This window comes from Charadrius vociferus, unplaced genomic scaffold, assembly GCF_000708025.1.
Source record: "Charadrius vociferus isolate BGI_N301 unplaced genomic scaffold, ASM70802v2 scaffold72, whole genome shotgun sequence".
Taxonomy (NCBI): Eukaryota; Metazoa; Chordata; class Aves; order Charadriiformes; family Charadriidae; genus Charadrius; species Charadrius vociferus.
This window is the reverse complement of record NW_009647830.1, coordinates 4259685-4277165: the sequence shown is the minus strand read 5'-3', so window position 1 is coordinate 4277165 and position 17481 is coordinate 4259685.

Genomic DNA, 17481 nt, shown 5'->3' with positions numbered 1-17481 from the left:
CTATCTATCAATCACATTTTCTCTCCAGTTACAAGAATTTAAAATTAACAAAAATGAACTGTTCAGTGATGTCATTTTTATAAAAATTCAACAGTCTTGCTGCAGATAAAGCTAGGGAAGAATAAAGAGAGGTGCCGGTACACTAGGTGCACTGTAACCCTACATGGAAAGAAGAGCAATGCACAGTAGGGGTACCTTCTGCTTGTCAGAGAAGGATCCCAGGGGAAGATACATTTGAAAAAAAAATAAAAAATAAATCAGTCACACATGTTTTTAGATTCAAAAGTGTGCTAACCAAATATAGGAAAAAGATCCTCCATTCCCAGACTGTCTGGTAAAATGAGATGCCCCTTGTAGGGGTCCTTTAAGTCCAGGGCTGGTGTGACTGCCCAAGTCACGCCATGCAAAGTCAGGCCTGGTGATGACATAACCTGCCAGCTGGAGGGGACTTCCCCGAAGGAGCCCATGTCATCGCTCGCTTCTCAAAACACTCCAGAGGCTTTCAAGGACTTCTGGAAACTGGATATAGCCAAGAGCAGCTGTTGTAACAGGTGTGGTGTTCAGCGATCCCTCAGGGTTGAATCCACAAGGGAGTGAAATCTCCACTAACTCTGACTTTTAGGGGACAGCTTGCGAATCTGTGCTCCTCACATCCTTTTTTTTTGTTGTTGTTGTTTTTTCAGCTGTCTTTTGAGGTGTTTAAAGCCCGTTTGAGCCTCAGCCTTGAGGAGGCTGGCTTGTCCCGCCAACACAAGGACTGAACCAGGACTTCCTTCTCCCTGGTGAAGGCTTCAAGCAGCCAGGGGATTGCTCCTGCTTTGGTCCTTGCCCAAGCGGACATTTCACTGTGCCACTGGAACAGCTTCAAGACAGGAGGCATCAAGTGCAGCTTCTCTCTTCACTTCTCTTCTCTTGGGTGGCCTGGAGCAAGGTGGACAGCATCTTCCACCATGCCTCAGCAGGTTGGTGGCTGTCAGATGAGAGAAGGGGGTCAATCCCAGAGTGACCGTGGCAATCACAGCGTAGATTCAGAGCTACTGACAGAGGCAGGCACAAGACACCTCCAGTCGAGTGGATCACACAGTGGAAGTACGATGCATTAACTATGAAATATGTCTTTTGATGATTCATACTATAAATTAAAGGTTATCCTAATTCTTTTCAGTACAAAATGTACTTTAAAGAGTTATTCTCCTGGTATGAATCACCAAACCAGTCCTCCCTCTAGATTAGCAACAGAGACTAAACTACAACTGGTCAGGAAAGAGGATTTAACTTAGCTGTAAACTTCTCTGCTCATTTTGAATTAGGGAACATATTCAGTGTAAGATAACATTTTCAAGAGAACCAGGTCTCCAAAAATTGGATTCAGGTGTTCCTAAATGCAGAATTTGAGGCTTCCTTCTTAGCGTGGGTAACTGATTTGGCCAGGTAGTTCTCAGTGTTGCCCCAGCTCGTGTTGGGGTGGTAGGGGACTGGCTGCGTGAGGAGCAGTTAGAGAGAAGAACCAGGGGCTCAGCTGCCTTTCAGAGTTGGGGTTTTGGGGAGTGGTAGGAAGCCAGAAACCTTGAAAGTGTGACAGTTGCAGAAAGAGGTCAGCTGGGCAATTTGTGGAAGAAATTGGCAGGGCATCTAGAGCTTGCAAGTCCCTGGCATCCAGCTGGGGCACTCGGGGAAGCAGGCAAAGACAGGCAGAGATGTGGGTGAGCAGGGCAGGTCTCCTAAACTGCCTTTATTTTGCTCAAAAGATTTGACAGAACTGCATATTCCTGAAGAAAACGGAATGTGAAGCTTTTTCCAAGGGGAATGTTTCAACTAGTCTTCTTTAATTTCTTGGGTTTTGGATCCTGCAGGCTTAAAGGTTAAATGCAGTGGTAGAAGCCTTTGCTTACAGGTGTGATCTTCAGCCCATTCACAGCTCTAGCAGTGTGCTATCCCTGAACGTTCAGATTACGTCCGAGGTTTGGACCATGGGGAGAGAACAAGACCTCTTGATTTGAACTTGAAAGCAAAGGATGAGAGAAATAGTGGGAGGACAGACCACCGACACACCAAACTGAGCGTGAATAATAGGGTTGTGTACTGAAGGTGTTTTTAACAGCAAGGTCTGCTTAACCCTACCAATTTAGCTGCAGCCCATCCCATCCCAATTCAACCATGACACCCCTGGAGAAGGATTTGACTCTCACTGCTGCAGTGTGTGGCACAACTGAATACTGATCAGCTGTTCAGGCAGTGATGAGCCCCGGAGTCTATTCTTGGCTCAAGGTGAGAGACTGGATGTGAGGAAGAGAATGGTTTAAAAAGATAAGGATATCTATAATTAGTTAATCACCCCAAAAGACACTGTCAGGCACTAGATAAGATTACAAAGAGTTAAATGTGATCTGGAGGTGGTCTGCAATAACAGGGAAGCCATGGACAGGATCTTCTCTAAGTTAATATAAAAGTTCTGATCTTCCCCAGCCTTTGTTTGTTGAGGTTCATGAGTTCAGTCAATGATAAGGAAAATGAATTCTAAAAGTTTTCAAGAGAAAGGAGAGGAATAGACACAAGTTTTGGCCTGGACAACAGTTTCTGAAAATGCATGCAGATCAAAGTAGCCAAGCTCTACCACTGAATAAGCGCAAGAGGAGGAACAATGTGGTTTAAGAACAGTAACTAGATAATTTTAGCATCTTCTAGAGACAAGAAAAGGGAAGACACAATTTATTAAACATTTGCCTAAAGTGCCAAATTTCAACTCTTTTTCTTTCTGCAATGTCCAAAGCATTCAAGTTTTTATCAGAGCACCAGAATAATTTGAAAATGTTCAGGATTTATAAACTGAATTTTAGAATTTGCAATAGAAACATGATTTTTACTCAGGGAAATTTTAAAGAGCTGATGAAAACTAAATTGCTGCCACTGAACCATAACTTCAAGCAAGAGGAAACGAACTAAAGTATTAAATGCATCAGAAATAAATTGCAAGCTTTTTCTTTGTGAGTTTATTGTTCCTTGTACTTGGGATACCACATACAAAATAGTGATTATTACAAGCAGCTGCTCTCTCTAACTGCCTTATTATTAGCAACTACTGCTCTCATAAGTCTTAACTAATTTACATTTTTGTCATAAAGGAACACTGTACTTTTCTTTCTAAAAGTGAATCTACTCCACTCTTTCTTTATCATTCTTACTCTTCAGCTTTCCACGCGTATTTCTTAAATCAATGTGGTATTTTTATTGCTTTCTGCTGAACTCTTTCTGCCCACAAAAGTATTCTAAAACTGTTTTTCAAATTCAAAAACAGTCTTCTAGATGAGTATTGCACAGAATCGCTATTTTCAGAATGTATGTACGCTTCTCACCTAAAGATGTGAGAAGGCAGATAGTTTTTACTACAAAAAAATGTCTAGGTGGGCAAATAATATCTTTAGTTTTATGACTTCAGATTTGAAGATATTTAATTATATTTCAAATGAAATGCAGATAATTACAGAAGAAAAACAATTTAAAAACTTCTGAACATAAAAGAATAAGAAATAAAAGAAGTAGCTTACTGTACATGTTAATTTTTTATATGACCAAAAAAAGCTTTTCTGCATAAACATTTATTCTTGAATTGTTTATATTCATAAGTCATTCACATTTATTTTTGCAGCCTTACTGACATATGCTTTTTAGGCTCGAGATCAGTATGGAAGCCGTAAAACTTGAAATGTATTACTTTCCAAAGTATGTTAAGCTTCTATCGCACAGTATTGTGACTCTAAGGACATTTTGAGATGCTCATATCAACACATAACATAATACATGGGTGTACTGAGGGTAGGAGATGTAGACAAAGAATCGGTTGACCCTCAGAGAAGAGTTTATATTCCCTGGTCTCTTTTAATGTGTGTGATTATGAGAATTTTCCCCATCTGTCCTTCTGTTCTGAAAAAAAGAGATGTTCATGGAACTGACCAGCAGATGCTTCATTGTTAAACCACTGCCAGAATAGTAAGGATACTGTGTGACCTCTACCTCTCCGTATGATTTCTTGCTTTGCTTGATTTCTTCTTCTTTCAGGTTTCACGCAAAACAAAATAACAGAGTTGGCATGTTCCATACATGTAAGATGAATATTGCTTTTATTATACTGTTGCATTTGTGAGGTTTATTCAAAATCCATATAGTGATAAACATTGCTTTTCACTTTTGTTTATTTTTCATAACCTGGTCTGTCCTCCATGAACAGCATGAAAGCTGTACTACATCAGCCATGTATTTTCATACTTTTATTTCATGTACAAGTGTCAGTATATTGCTGCACTTGGTCTTCAGCTCAAATAGATAAATAGATATTTTGGTATTGTGAAAAAATACAAGAGGATAAATTTCTACCTTTTTTTCCTATGTACAGCTATTATAGGTCCAAAGGATGCTCTATATCACATCATTTTGATGAATGTTTTAATATTTTAACTAGTGAAATAGAGCTAAACAATTCTTTTAAGAAAGCTTTATATTGAGAATATTTCTCCTAGATTTCTCTCAAATGCAGAAGCATGGCCTCTGTATCTTCAGTTTTATTGTGCTATGGATCTGCACACCTGCTGTGAAACACAAGTATATTTTCATGTTTTCAGAGGACTGGAATTTATATACAACCATCTGACAACCAAATCATCAGGTTAGAGCTTTGCTTTACATTTTTCATTAGTATCCATTAAAACAGCAGGATAGATTTCTTGGCAAGACTGTAGCTGCTCCATCATTGGAGATCTCTTAGAACTTGCTGGACAAACATCTATTTTGAGCATCATAAAACAAATTAATCCTAATTTTGGACAGAGTGATGAATTAGATATCCCCTAGCATCACTTCCAATCCCATGATTAGATCATGTTTCCTGAAAAAGAGCATATAATATGATTTCTGGCACATGGAGATTCTGAATCAGGCTGTAGATTGACCCTATTGACCAGATGGTCACTTCTCAGCAGAATGGCAGGGAGTGTGAGGGAAAAAAACCCCAACAAAATGATAAGGGTATTTATAGGTAGAAGTTGAAAAAAACCTTATGGGGAATATGACAAATAGCTGGAGAATGTAAGACATTCATCCGAGAATCCAAGAAAGAACTCTTTATCCCAGCATGTAGCCTGAGATGCCTCACAGAGATTAAAAAATGGTGAAAGAACAAATTTTAGCTGCTCATTTGGGGTGAGATGAAAGAAATTTTAAGTGTGCAGAAACACAATTTTTGCCATTCTTGTCAATAGTTTAAAGAGGAAAAAAGCCACATGATATTTATCATAGAGCTAAGGTCTTAGAAGTAAAAAATAACAATAATTAGAAAAGAGAGAATTTGTTAGAACACTTGTTTTTCAGCACTTCTCTGTCAGCCTGTGAACATTGAGAGTTCTATAACATTTTAGAAGTTCAAAAACCTTTATATTCATTAGAAATTACTGTCTGTGCTAGAGCAGCACCTGGAGACTCTAAAGGAGTTTTGGCCTTTTGAAGGTGAATGCATACCTGCAACGCTCAGAAGCAATGTATTTCCCATAGAGTTCAAATTCCAATCAGAAAAGCCAAGAAAAATATTCCTAGTTTGTGAGGATTTGTGTGTGTGTGTGTTTTTTTCTTTGTTTTTTAATTTGTAGAAACAAATGCAGAGAAAGAGTACATCTGTTGCTTAAAAATCATGCAGGAAACCTACGGTACATATCAGAACTGAGCCCATCGCTGCCAAAGGTCCTTCTGTAGGCGTATAATCATTTTAATTGTAAGCAGACAGTAATTCTACAATCAGATCTACAAGTTGCAAGAGAGCACTTGAAGGGATCCAATGGCAGGCCCAAGCCCTCTGCTTATAAACCATCAGGAATCATCAAGAGTGGTCATACGTTTGTATGTTTGTTTGCATACCCTGTTGTATGTACCTGAACCTGAGTTGCTGCTTATGCAATGCATGGTTATTTAATACATTTGTAAGAATAGCATCAACAATGCAGTTTGTTGATGAGAAAAAACTGCGTAATTGAAGTAGAAAGCTACTAGAGAGAGAAAAAAAAAAGTCTGGTGATGGCTTAATAGATACAGAGGGGAGATTTCTGTATCAAATGTCTTAAGTACAGCCTCTAGACAGGGCAGAATCCTGAAGGAACTGCATTCCCAGCTTGGGAGGTTTGTCAGGAAGAAAAACAAGATCTGCTATCACATTTCAGAAGGTAATTTTTGAAGTGAAAAACTTCATAAGATTAAACTGTGGGCACTCAGCCATCCCATGTGAATCCATAATTTGTCATTCTACAAGGTCATAAATGACCGTGACATCAACAGATCCCAAAAGACTTAGTTCGGATGACACAACTGGGAACAATATTAAATGATAAAAATAAAAGAAAAAACCACATGGATACAGGGAAAAACAACAAGACCTAAGGTGCTTCTTGTAGTCATACAACATGTCACAAATATTAGCCATGGATTTTTGCAGGTAGTCAAACCAACATAATCTGCCTGATGAAAACAGGAAGAGAGATGTATGAGGTAGACGGAACAGGAAAAAGATGAAGCATGTCTCTTATGTTTTGTGAATTAAATAAATACAAATTAAATTTTTTCACTTCCATTCAGTATTATAAAAATCAAACAATACAATCCACAATATACACTACGTTTATAGATGAAATGAAAAAAAAAATTAAAAAAAATCTTTTCATTCATCTGATGGAGTTTTTAGTCATGCTGAAGGCATGTTTCCTCAAATTCTAATAGAAATAAGTTTTATTATACATTGTCTACCTTGTCAAATGTTTTGTTTGCAGATAAATGAGTGTATATACACTTCAAATACGGAGGTTTATTTTTAAGAAATCTGGCTGATAACTACTTTACTGTTATGTCACTAATTTATTAAAAATTGTCTTCAGTTCTTTAGTATTATTTATCTAAGGAAATTATCACAGTTAATATAATTTTTAGAATTATTTACTGAATGAAAAAAGTTGCTGGAATTGGATAAGATTATGGAAGAGAGCTTATTTCTTATTGTACTTAACACTTTTTATTTACAGTAGTGCCTTAGATCACTTCCATAGACATATGAGCTTCATCTCTGGTTGATTATAGTTGAGTTTGCACTATAGGCAGTGCTCCTGGCAGTTGCCAGGCACAGAAAGTTGTGGAAACCAAAGTTATGTGCTTGTTCACTGTTCAAGTATAAGGTTCCTGAAGCAGATCTGACCTGGACTGGAGCATGGGACTATTTATATCTTGATGCCTACTGGGCTCCCAGTTAAGAATTCCTGCCTGGCTGCCAATCCATGGGTTACATTTTCCAGCCAGTCTCCACTGTGACTGAGACCTTCCCAATTGCTCTGTCAGTTATGGTGGGAATCAAATTACGCAAACATGGCAGAAAGACTGCGCGCAGTGGAGAGGAAGGTGGAAACATTGGCTGTGGAAGGGACAGGGTCCGTCCAGCTGGAGGGAGTCATCAAAGGGAGCTCGGGTTTAACACCAACTTTGGTTGACTGGGTACATTTGTGAAGAACAATAAAACTGTGTTATGGTTAGAGCACGGTACCTTAACCCTTCTTGGCCAGTGGGAAAAAATCTCATGAAAAAACCTACTTGCAACTCTTCACTCAGCAGAGGTATCCCCATCCGCTACTTCTTACCACCAAAAGCTTCTCTTGCATAAAGCCTACATTGGTGTTTGACCAAGGCAAACAGAAAATGCAACTGAGAAGTCCTATTCATTCCTGCCTCTGAGCCTCCCTCTTGAGGCCCTCAGGAACACCGAACTGACTGCCAAACATAAAAAAAGAAGTGTCACATTATTATGCATTGGAATGTTTTTCGGGTACTGTTACCCATGCTGAGGGTTAAGGAGAGGAAATGTGACAGAATAAAAGCAAACCAAATTGAAACAGCATCCCTACACCTGCAATTTAGTAATTAGAGTGCCTAGGCCTTAGACACCCATCTCCTGAAAGAGAACAGGGGCACAGAGTTCGGTACCTCACCTCTACATGCAGTGTGTGCAGGGGGTTGAGAGCTTTGGCATGAACGCTCTCATTGCAACTGAGGGACACCCTGGGCTACGCAGCAGAAAAACAAGAAGCTGTTAAGTGAATCTGAGATGTCACTGGTTCCCACATGGGGTAGAGAAGCAAGGAGTGCTCTGTCCCCTTGATGCTCAGGGCCTGTAACGTCCTTGGAGGGATGGAAGCTGAGACTCGTCTTCCAGAGAAGGGACTGCTGCCTGCTCTGAGCAGTGAAGGTGGCAGGGGAGCTGTTATAGCTGTGCAATAACATCACGGCATAGTGGAAAGGTGCAGCCCCTCATCTAGTGCCCACCCACCCCATGGGGGAACTGCAAATCAACAATTTTTGCTGCAGGAAGAATGCCTTTACCACAAGGCTAGAGGCAGGGAACAGCATTTTATGTCACTCCCGCTGCTGTGCAGTTACATAATAACAAACAAGTGAGAGGGGACAGGAAAGAAAAAGAGAGAAAGTAGAAGGACTGAGTAGGCTTGCCAGCTAAGCAGAGGGGATTGGCCATGCCAGCATGTACTCTCAGGGCAGCTGGTGCACCTGGGGAGGAAAAAGCGTGTCTCTCCTGTCTTCTGGTCCTAACTGCACTAAACTGAGGAGGGAGCATGAGGTTGCACATGTGGGTTTCCCAACTCTACCCCAAGGGGCTAGAAGTTGGGTGCTACCCTTGTCCTCATAGAATCATAGAGTCATAGAATTGTCTAGGTTGAAAGAGACCCTTGGGATCATCGAGTCCAACCGTCTACCCTACTCTACAAAGTTCTCCCCTACACCATATCCCCCAACACCACATCTAAATGGCTCTTAAACACATCTCATCGGCACCCAAAGCCACAAAGATTTGACAGAATCTGTCTTTCATGAAGAACTTCACAGTCGGGACACTCACTGAAGAAAGAGAAGTTTTCATTTCATCTTTGATTCAAAATCATATTTCCTATTTCAGAAGTAACTTTCCTGAACACTGAGGTGTGAAGGGGAAGCAACACCCTTCACATCCTTAGCTGAAACATACTGGTGAGTTAAATCAAATCCAAGTTTTACAGTAGGAAAAAGAAGAGATGAAGAGGATCATGTAGAGCATGATTTGAGCACTAAGGTTCAGGTCTCAGTTTAAAAAGGTGGTATCTGGGCTACAAGTCGGGACACTCACTGAAGAAAGAGAAGTTTTCATTTCATCTTTGATTCAAAATCATATTTCCTATTTCAGAAGTAACTTTCCTGAACACTGAGGTGTGAAGGGGAAGCAACACCCTTCACATCCTTAGCTGAAACATGGTGAGTTAAATCAAATCCAAGTTTTACAGTAGGAAAAAGAAGAGATGAAGAGGATCATGTAGAGCATGATTTGAGCACTAAGGTTCAGGTCTCAGTTTAAAAAGGTGGTATCCTGGGCTACAATATTCTGTGCCAAAGAACATTTTATGTGTTTCATATTAAAGAAAAGATGTCCCAGCATTAGAGACACCAAAACTCTATATTTTCTCATCCTAAACAAGTGTCTTAATATTGGACTTTCTTCTGTTGTTTTCTCCTCTTCTCCTTCTGACTCAGCAAACCCCTTCTATACAGTGGCACAGCTCGGATGGAGAGAAACGGGAGAGAGAAGAATCAGAGCCAAAGATTATAATTTCTCTCTGCAGCAGGCTGTGCTCACACAGTTGAGGCATTATTCTCAGATCCAGCTTGCCTGGATCTGAAGACTGAATTGAATCACAGATCCTTCTGCCTGGGTGAAAACGTCCTAGTGTGAGGCTATTAAACATTTATTCTCCTGCGTCTTGTGCAAGAAAGAGTGGCTCCCACTTTTTCTTGGAAGGAGTTGCCTCCCATTAGATTGTTTTAGGAACACTCCAATTGAGCCTTCCAGAACAGACCTCATGTTAAATAGTGAATATTAAGTCGAGGAAGCACACTAAGTAGAGGAAGGCCCAGTTTCTGAACCTAAACAGGGCTTAGGTTTGAGCTGCAGAGATCTGCCAAGCCTGAGGGCATTTTAGACCTGCACAAATATTATTTTCTTCTTCCTTCACTTCTCAAAGTAGAGTTATACCCAGTACCATCTTCTAACTTCTTGAACATTTTCAAATGCTAGGAACCCCCGTCTGAGCTTCTTTGCTCTTTTTTCATGTCCAGATACCTTCCACTGAACCTTTGGTCTCACTTGTGCCTCTTGAATTTTGCCCCTTGAGTTCAGCTGAGACCCAGATTCCTGACTGCCTGCTCAGAATGAAGGTGAGCCTTCAGCTTTGGCTGCACTTAAGCTCACCCTGGCCTGATTTTCTCTAAAAGGCCCTGGGTTAGGCCATTCGTGAGTAGGGATTGTCAGGATTGCAATTACGGCTGCAAGTGCCTAAGTCCTTCTTAAAGCCCCTACTCAGCTGCTCTAAGGTTGAAATCAATAAACTAAAGCCAGGGGTTTCTGAGACAGATATAAGAAGCGTGAAGTAAGAAGTTAAAATAAGAGCCTTATTGGTGGTTCATTTTCATAAAGGGGTGGGCATTCATTCATGCTGGAACCCTTTGTACGGGGAATGTATGAGGTCTTTAATTAAAGTTGATTAAAATGGTAATTTTTGAGCTCTGATAGTTCAGAATAACATTTTTTTTTCTCTCCTCACTCTACATCTGAAAACCTTTAAACTACTTCAGTGGACTGCAACCTAAGTAATCCTGCTCCTATTTTTAGGGCCATAAGCCCTGGCTTCAGCAGGGCCGTGGCAGTTAGAATAAGAAGATTTTGCAAGTGTGGAGGATTAGCCTTTGCAGCAGTTGTATGACAAAGCAATATAGTCTCCACTGATAACACAGGAGGAGGAAAGAATTTATCATTTATTACATATTCATATTTGCCTTTTTTTAACTCAGCAACCTGCCAAAATCTATCCAAAATGACTCTTTTTTTGGATTAACTCAGAGCTTTCAGTCCCACGAATGTTTCACCTCACTGCAGAGCAGAAGAGATAAGTGCTGGATGCCAGCACTGTCCTGGAAATGAGAACACTAAGCATCACAGTTTGGGTCCTGTCTAATCCTCTGGTGTGGAGTTAACCTGCTGAGACCTAAAAGCTCCTCTCTTCCTGGGTACTGATCTTTGTAATCATGAGGAAAGCAGCTAATTAAGTACACAGATGAAGGGACATTTTATTATTCAGCTCTTAGATATCTGTACTGGCTTTTCTCTTCCTCTGAAATCCATGCTCCAGCTGAGCAAGTGAACTAGTGCCCTTAAATTTTATGACATCAATCCTGCACTGGCAAACCTGCAAGATGACAAAGGAGAGAAATTACTGAAACAACAAACCTGCAGAGGATAGTACAGAAGGCTAAGAGGTAAAACTTGTCATTAAAGCAAAAAAACCCTCAACCCACAACCTTTCCCCTCGCCCCCCCAAAAACCCCAAACAAGAAACCTCATGGAACCAAACTCAAAACTCTGTTACAGCCCAGCTGGGTGAAACACACAGAATTTCAGAACTAGCATGGATAAAACAAGGTCAGAGACATGTAACTCTGTTTTCACTGAGCTGGGACAAATCTGCCTTTTCAGCTGCAGAAAGTTTTGATGTAAAGAGATGACAACAGTGGCATCAGATATTCTTGGTTACCCCCAGTTAAATGTTTATCTGGTCCTGCTTACATCGCCTTGAAGTTCACTCTCTGTAGATTTTTCAGAGATCTCCTTTATTGACACAAACATTCACAGACAGGACACTTCAGGCTCATGCATAAGTGTTTACAGCTCCTAGGGGACACATCTTTCTTCCTTTTTGTGCCAGCTTATGGCATGAACCAGCCATCAATTCAGACCATAGGTACCCTGAGAGAATAGCCTATTGCCCACATACTGCAAGCTGCTGGAATGATTTTATGTCATTTGCCCCTCTCGTGGTGCCTTAGGTCTTCTCTCAGGAAGCCGTTGTGTTCGATGGGAAAATCGGGCAGTTTAAAACCTTGAAGGCTTCTCTAAATTAAGGCAACTGCTAGTGGGCAGATGCAGTAGCCAAGCAGAGATTTCTGGAAAGGAAGTCCCAGGCATCCTTCCTTTTCCAGGCCGATGTTCGCTGCAGTGTGGTATAAAAGCACGGCAGAAAGTCACTGTTATCAGATGCTATGCTTATTTCAATGGAGATTCTCATACATTTTTCTGGATGAAGACATACTTTGTGTTTTCAACACAATAAAAATAGCAAATACAGGTGAATCTTCCTTAGTGAATCTAACTTTTGCTTATTATGAGTATTTTTGATCTTTAAGGTATTTCACTGAGTCTGGACATTAACAAAGTTTTCATCCTCTGATATAGACCTATGATCAAAGTTGCAAAGGCATCTTTGGTGCTGATAGATGTGCCTAGCAGGATTTGCAAAGCACCTAAGGCACGCAGGCACCAAATTTCAATTGCTTTGGCAGAAATCCTAAAAGAAAAAGACCCACTAGATGACACAAATATCTAAAAATGAGTTAGGATATTGCTTAAGTTTCAGGTGTCAGCCCTATCGTCCCCTTAAAAGGGTCTTGAACCTTGATGAAGGAGTCTAAGGTCTCTACAGACTTCATGGGAGACTCAGGTGCTCCTGTTTGCTTTGCAGCAAGCAACCTCTGCGTGTCTAGAATTAACTCATCAAAGTTTTAAGAGACATGTCCAAAATATCGATCATTCTTGTGGTTCAGGCCTCAGATTCAGACCTTAAGGATGCTTTGAACAGTTCTGAATCCACAGACAAGTTTTTTTTTTCTTTTTTTTTCTTTTTTTTTTTTTTCCCCCCCCGGGAACAGATTTTTCCAGTCTTTCTTTTAAAAGAAGCAGAGCTCACTGTTGGAACTGTACCTGGTAGCAGCCTACTTGTATTAGCTTGGTTAAAAAGTCCAGACACTTCTTTGGATTCAGCTTCCTCCTCCCTAGACGAAGCCCTGAGCGTCAGCCTACATGATGCTTGGGCAAGGCCAGACTTGAGACGCACAGTGAAGCTAAGTCATTCTGTACCAATACAGGATAACAAAAAACAGAGAGAAAGAGGCCCACCAGAGAAAATGGTTTTGGGTGCTGAAAATAAGGTATTGGACCTGAAAAGCAAATTTCTGGTGTCAACTCCTGCTGTGAAAATTTTTGTTTTTTTCTGTCCATTGGCTAATAAGAGTGTGAGAAAATGAGAACTACTGCCCAGGATTCCCCAAAACCACCACACCCCAACCACCCCCACTGCTCCTGAAAGTCCCTGCTGGATATTCTTTTCTGTAAACTATGTCACTCAAGTTTTTTGCTATGCAGTGCAGGAAATACAGCATGTTCCCAGGCTGTGCATCCCATCAGTGTTACGCTAGTCTTTTGGATATGTGGGTTGGACTCTGCTCAAGTTGCAGAGTCAGCAGAATTTAGGGCTATTTTCCCTAGCTGTTCTGCCACTGAAAAATCATCTACTTCTGCTGCCTCAACTGTGGAGAAATGGATCCCTTCATTACTTTGGAAGTGTGTTGAATACTGTTGCTGGAGCAGGATCTTCAGCAGGTGTAGGGTGTGTGCTAGCCATCAGCGTACATACAATAGGCATATGCAGAAGGCACAAGCAGCTAAAAGAAATCTTAGTTAAGAAGTGTCCAATGAAGTTTAGATACCTCGAAGTTCAGGTGACAGGAAGTGGGGAGAGGATGCTGCCTTTGAATTTGGGGTTGGAAGTTTCAATTCCCGCAGTTACTAAAACCTTACTGGGTAGGCACTTATCAGATTCTTTGAAGCCTTTCAAATTTAACTTTAGAATTCCTCTGCCCTCTGAACCCTAAATAAACAAGTAGAAGCTTTTCCTTTACTTCTGCCTTCACTAGCAGCACTCTGGATGGTTGAGTTTGTCCTCTGTGGAGCCCCAAGGCTTCACTTATTGTTGTAGCAGTCCAGTCTGACATGTTTGTAAAGCTGAACATCAGTGTGACACTACAGCAGAACACTGGTAATTTAGTGTAGGGTGATTTCAGTTTGTTTTAGTTCTTATAAAAAAATAAAATTAAGGAAAAATATTGCAGGGAAATTTCACATAATGTCACAGACCCTATTCTGGCATAATTCCATGCCCTCCAGAATATCCTTCCATTAAACCGATTGCAAAGCTTATATGCACTAGAAATTGAAAGGCAATGTGGGTTTATCACTTAATCTTCAATATTAGTTTTTATTTTTATTTTTGTTTTATTGCATGGGACACTTTAGTTGAATCTCTTCAGAAATGATATAATATCTTTCCTGGTTTTCAATTTAAGATTTGTCAGTGGAACGAGTATTCGTCATAGATCATTTTGACCTGAGGTCTCCTCATCAACAATGTACACATCAACCACACTCTGAAATATGTTCAGCTTTCTTTTGAATCTGTCATGAATTTGCTAATCTTCGGTTCACCCTGTATGTCACTCAGATAAATTATAAGCCCAGAGATTCTGCAAATGCTGAACAGCATCTCTCTTTTTTATTACTTTTTCCTTGCAGCAGAGATTTGTTTCATGCACAATCATTTTAATTTGTTTATCAGGATATGAGTGAGGCATTTTGAATAAGATAAACACTGAGCTGAACTTTCACCTAAACACGAACCAAATTAATCTCAACGTTAAGAAAATAGTCTTTAGAAATACTAAATCTCTGTTTTGCAGAAACGTGGCAATTTCTTAAGAAAAACGGAATGAGATATTTACAAAATCATTTCTATGACACACTCAGCTGATCTTTGGATTAGAATAGGCTTCTAATTTTTGAAGTTTCCCCATCACTGATTATATTGGATCTGGCTTTTTAACAATGTGTGCAAAAATAAATTTCTACAAATCTGGTTCATTGGGTTTGCTACTTTTTTTTTTTCACACTACGGTTTATTACATTGCTACCTCTGAGCTAGCCCCTGTTCTAGTGAGGTAAATCCCATGGGAGCTGCATTTAGATCAAACTATGCATACATAATATGCAGCTGACATTTTGTATGAAATGCTAACAGAAGCGTTTGATTTTGCTTCTAGTGAAGTCAGTAGATGCAGAATAAGTCCTGAAATGAGTATTTTATTCATGAGTGTTAGTTGCTGCACACACATACTCTTACCTGGCAGATGTGCCAGGGACAGGCAAAACTGCGAAGAGCTATGAATATGAAAAGACCGCATAAATTTTAGGAAGAATTACAATTGCTGAACTGTAAGAGGAAGTAGTGGTTCCAGCTTCTCAGATTGCTTTTGCTGGGATAAATATGAAGTGCTATGTGTTTTCTCCTAGGGATATCTTCCTATTGGAAAATACAATTCTAATGAAAGCAAAAATGGTTAACCGAATGTACCAATTGCACTAAAACCTGGGGCTGAGGGTGGAGGAAGGAGGGCTTTTGTACAAAAAAACTTTTCATACATTCAAAATATTCTCTTTCCAGGACTGTATTATTTTGATTTTCAATATGAAATGGGTTTTGAATTTTAAAAATGCATAGAGAGTCACAAAAAAATTCAGGTTGGAAGGAATTTAATTCTGTCTCCTCCTCATAACAGGGTCAACAATATACTCAGACCAGATTACAGTGTAAAAACTGTAGAAAAAAATCAAATGTGTGACAAAATACTGTGAATAATCATAAACCAAGGAAAAAGAATAAATTATGCTTTCAAGACAATTTGAAATTGTCTGCTTTCTCTCTGTTAGGTTATGATCCAATATTGAAAATATGAGTTTCCCAGGAAGCAGAAACTCTTTTATAACTCATTTATAACTTCAGTTGACAGCTTCATGATGTACGAAAGCCAACACAATAATATAAGAATCAAATTCAGTAACTGAAAACCTCATGTGTCTAAATTAGAGCTGGTCAAAGGGCTACACTATTGTAAATATTGTGGTTGATTTATTCAGGGTGAATATTGACTTTCCGTATACACAAGAATAAGTTTATATCCTAGAGGAATAGCAATCCAACCTGCATGCTAAGCTCAAGCAAAAATAATATGTCATTTCAGCATCAAATGGAAAAGTTTATTCCAAACGGTGAGGTTACCTGACCTCTTGTCTTTGGATTCCTCTGCGACTCTGCAGCAGTATTTTAAGACAGAGCTGAAATTCCACATTCAATGTTCCTGGTTCCCCAAACGTGCTAAATCCCCTTCATTCATCCGGTTCTCACACTCTTGGCAAGCTCCACCTCTCTCCTGTACCAGCTTCTTGTAACAAACTAAAAATTAAAAATGAACCAAGGGTTGACTGCTGTCCTGAAACATATAAAATGAAACCAAACGAGCCTTTCCATGTTCCTCTTGCCTACATAATTGATACTATAAGTTAGGAAAGGGATGTTGTCTTTAAAAAATCAACCATCAGGTATAAAAGGGGTGGATCTTATTTGAGCACCTAATGCAACCCACAGTGCTTCTTTTTAGTGTTTTGACACTTTGATCAGACAAAATACTGCAGGTAACTTTGTACAGCATTTTAATGGCAGTATGCTATGAATAAACAATTCTTGTTGCTAGCGTGAAAAAAAGACAGCAAAGGCAAGAAAACAGAAAACAAACACATACGTAAAGAGACAGAATAAGGAGGAATAATAATAAAAAAGTAATAACAGTGAAATTGAATGGAGAAATAAAGAAAACAAAAATAAACAGGAGAGGGAGGAAATTAGAAGACTCAAAGATGAAAAATGCAGTGAAGCAGCAAAATGGGGAATCCAAAAAAATAGAAAAGAAAGGGAAAGCAAATAAAAATGAATTAAAGAAATCTCCATGCAATCACACTGCATAGAAATATGAAAAGTAGAACATCTAGGGAGATAAGGAAATAATCCAAGAATAAAAATATGAATGTAAATTGAAATGCCTGTTTTTGGAAGATGGGAACTGCAAACAAATTCTCTAAAGTAAATTAATAATGAAAAGCAAGGGGGAGGCCAAGAATTTTGAAAGGCAGTTCTTGACCAGTTTGAAAACATTTCAGGATCACTGATTTGTAGGACTTTGGATTACAATTTACAAATCTTTCTATGGTTGTTAAAGACCTCACCTTCCTCAGATGCTCTCCCTCCTTTTATTTTTCACTGTAGTGCTGGAGAGACTTGTTGGAAAGTGTCTCCTGTCTCCATATGGCTTTTTGAAGGTTTGGGTTAGTTCATCCACCGAAGTCCTGGTACCAACAGTTCTGTGGGGGAACCAATGTCAAAAAAGTGCAAGGTCTGCCGTGTGAGGGAAGAGTAGTGGAAACCTTCATTAAAGTAATTTGGTGGGTGCAGGGAGTGCATCCTTGAGACTGATGTTGTATTGCCTCAGACACTCTGAAACTCGGCCTATGCTAGAAATCTGAAGAATCCAGAGTCTTCTTGGTCCTGTCCATCTCTGCTAAGGTCTTATGCAGTTTTTGCTATTGTAAAATAGCAAAACATAACAAAAATCAGGTGTTTCCTGATTGAGAAGCAACTCTACAGGTAT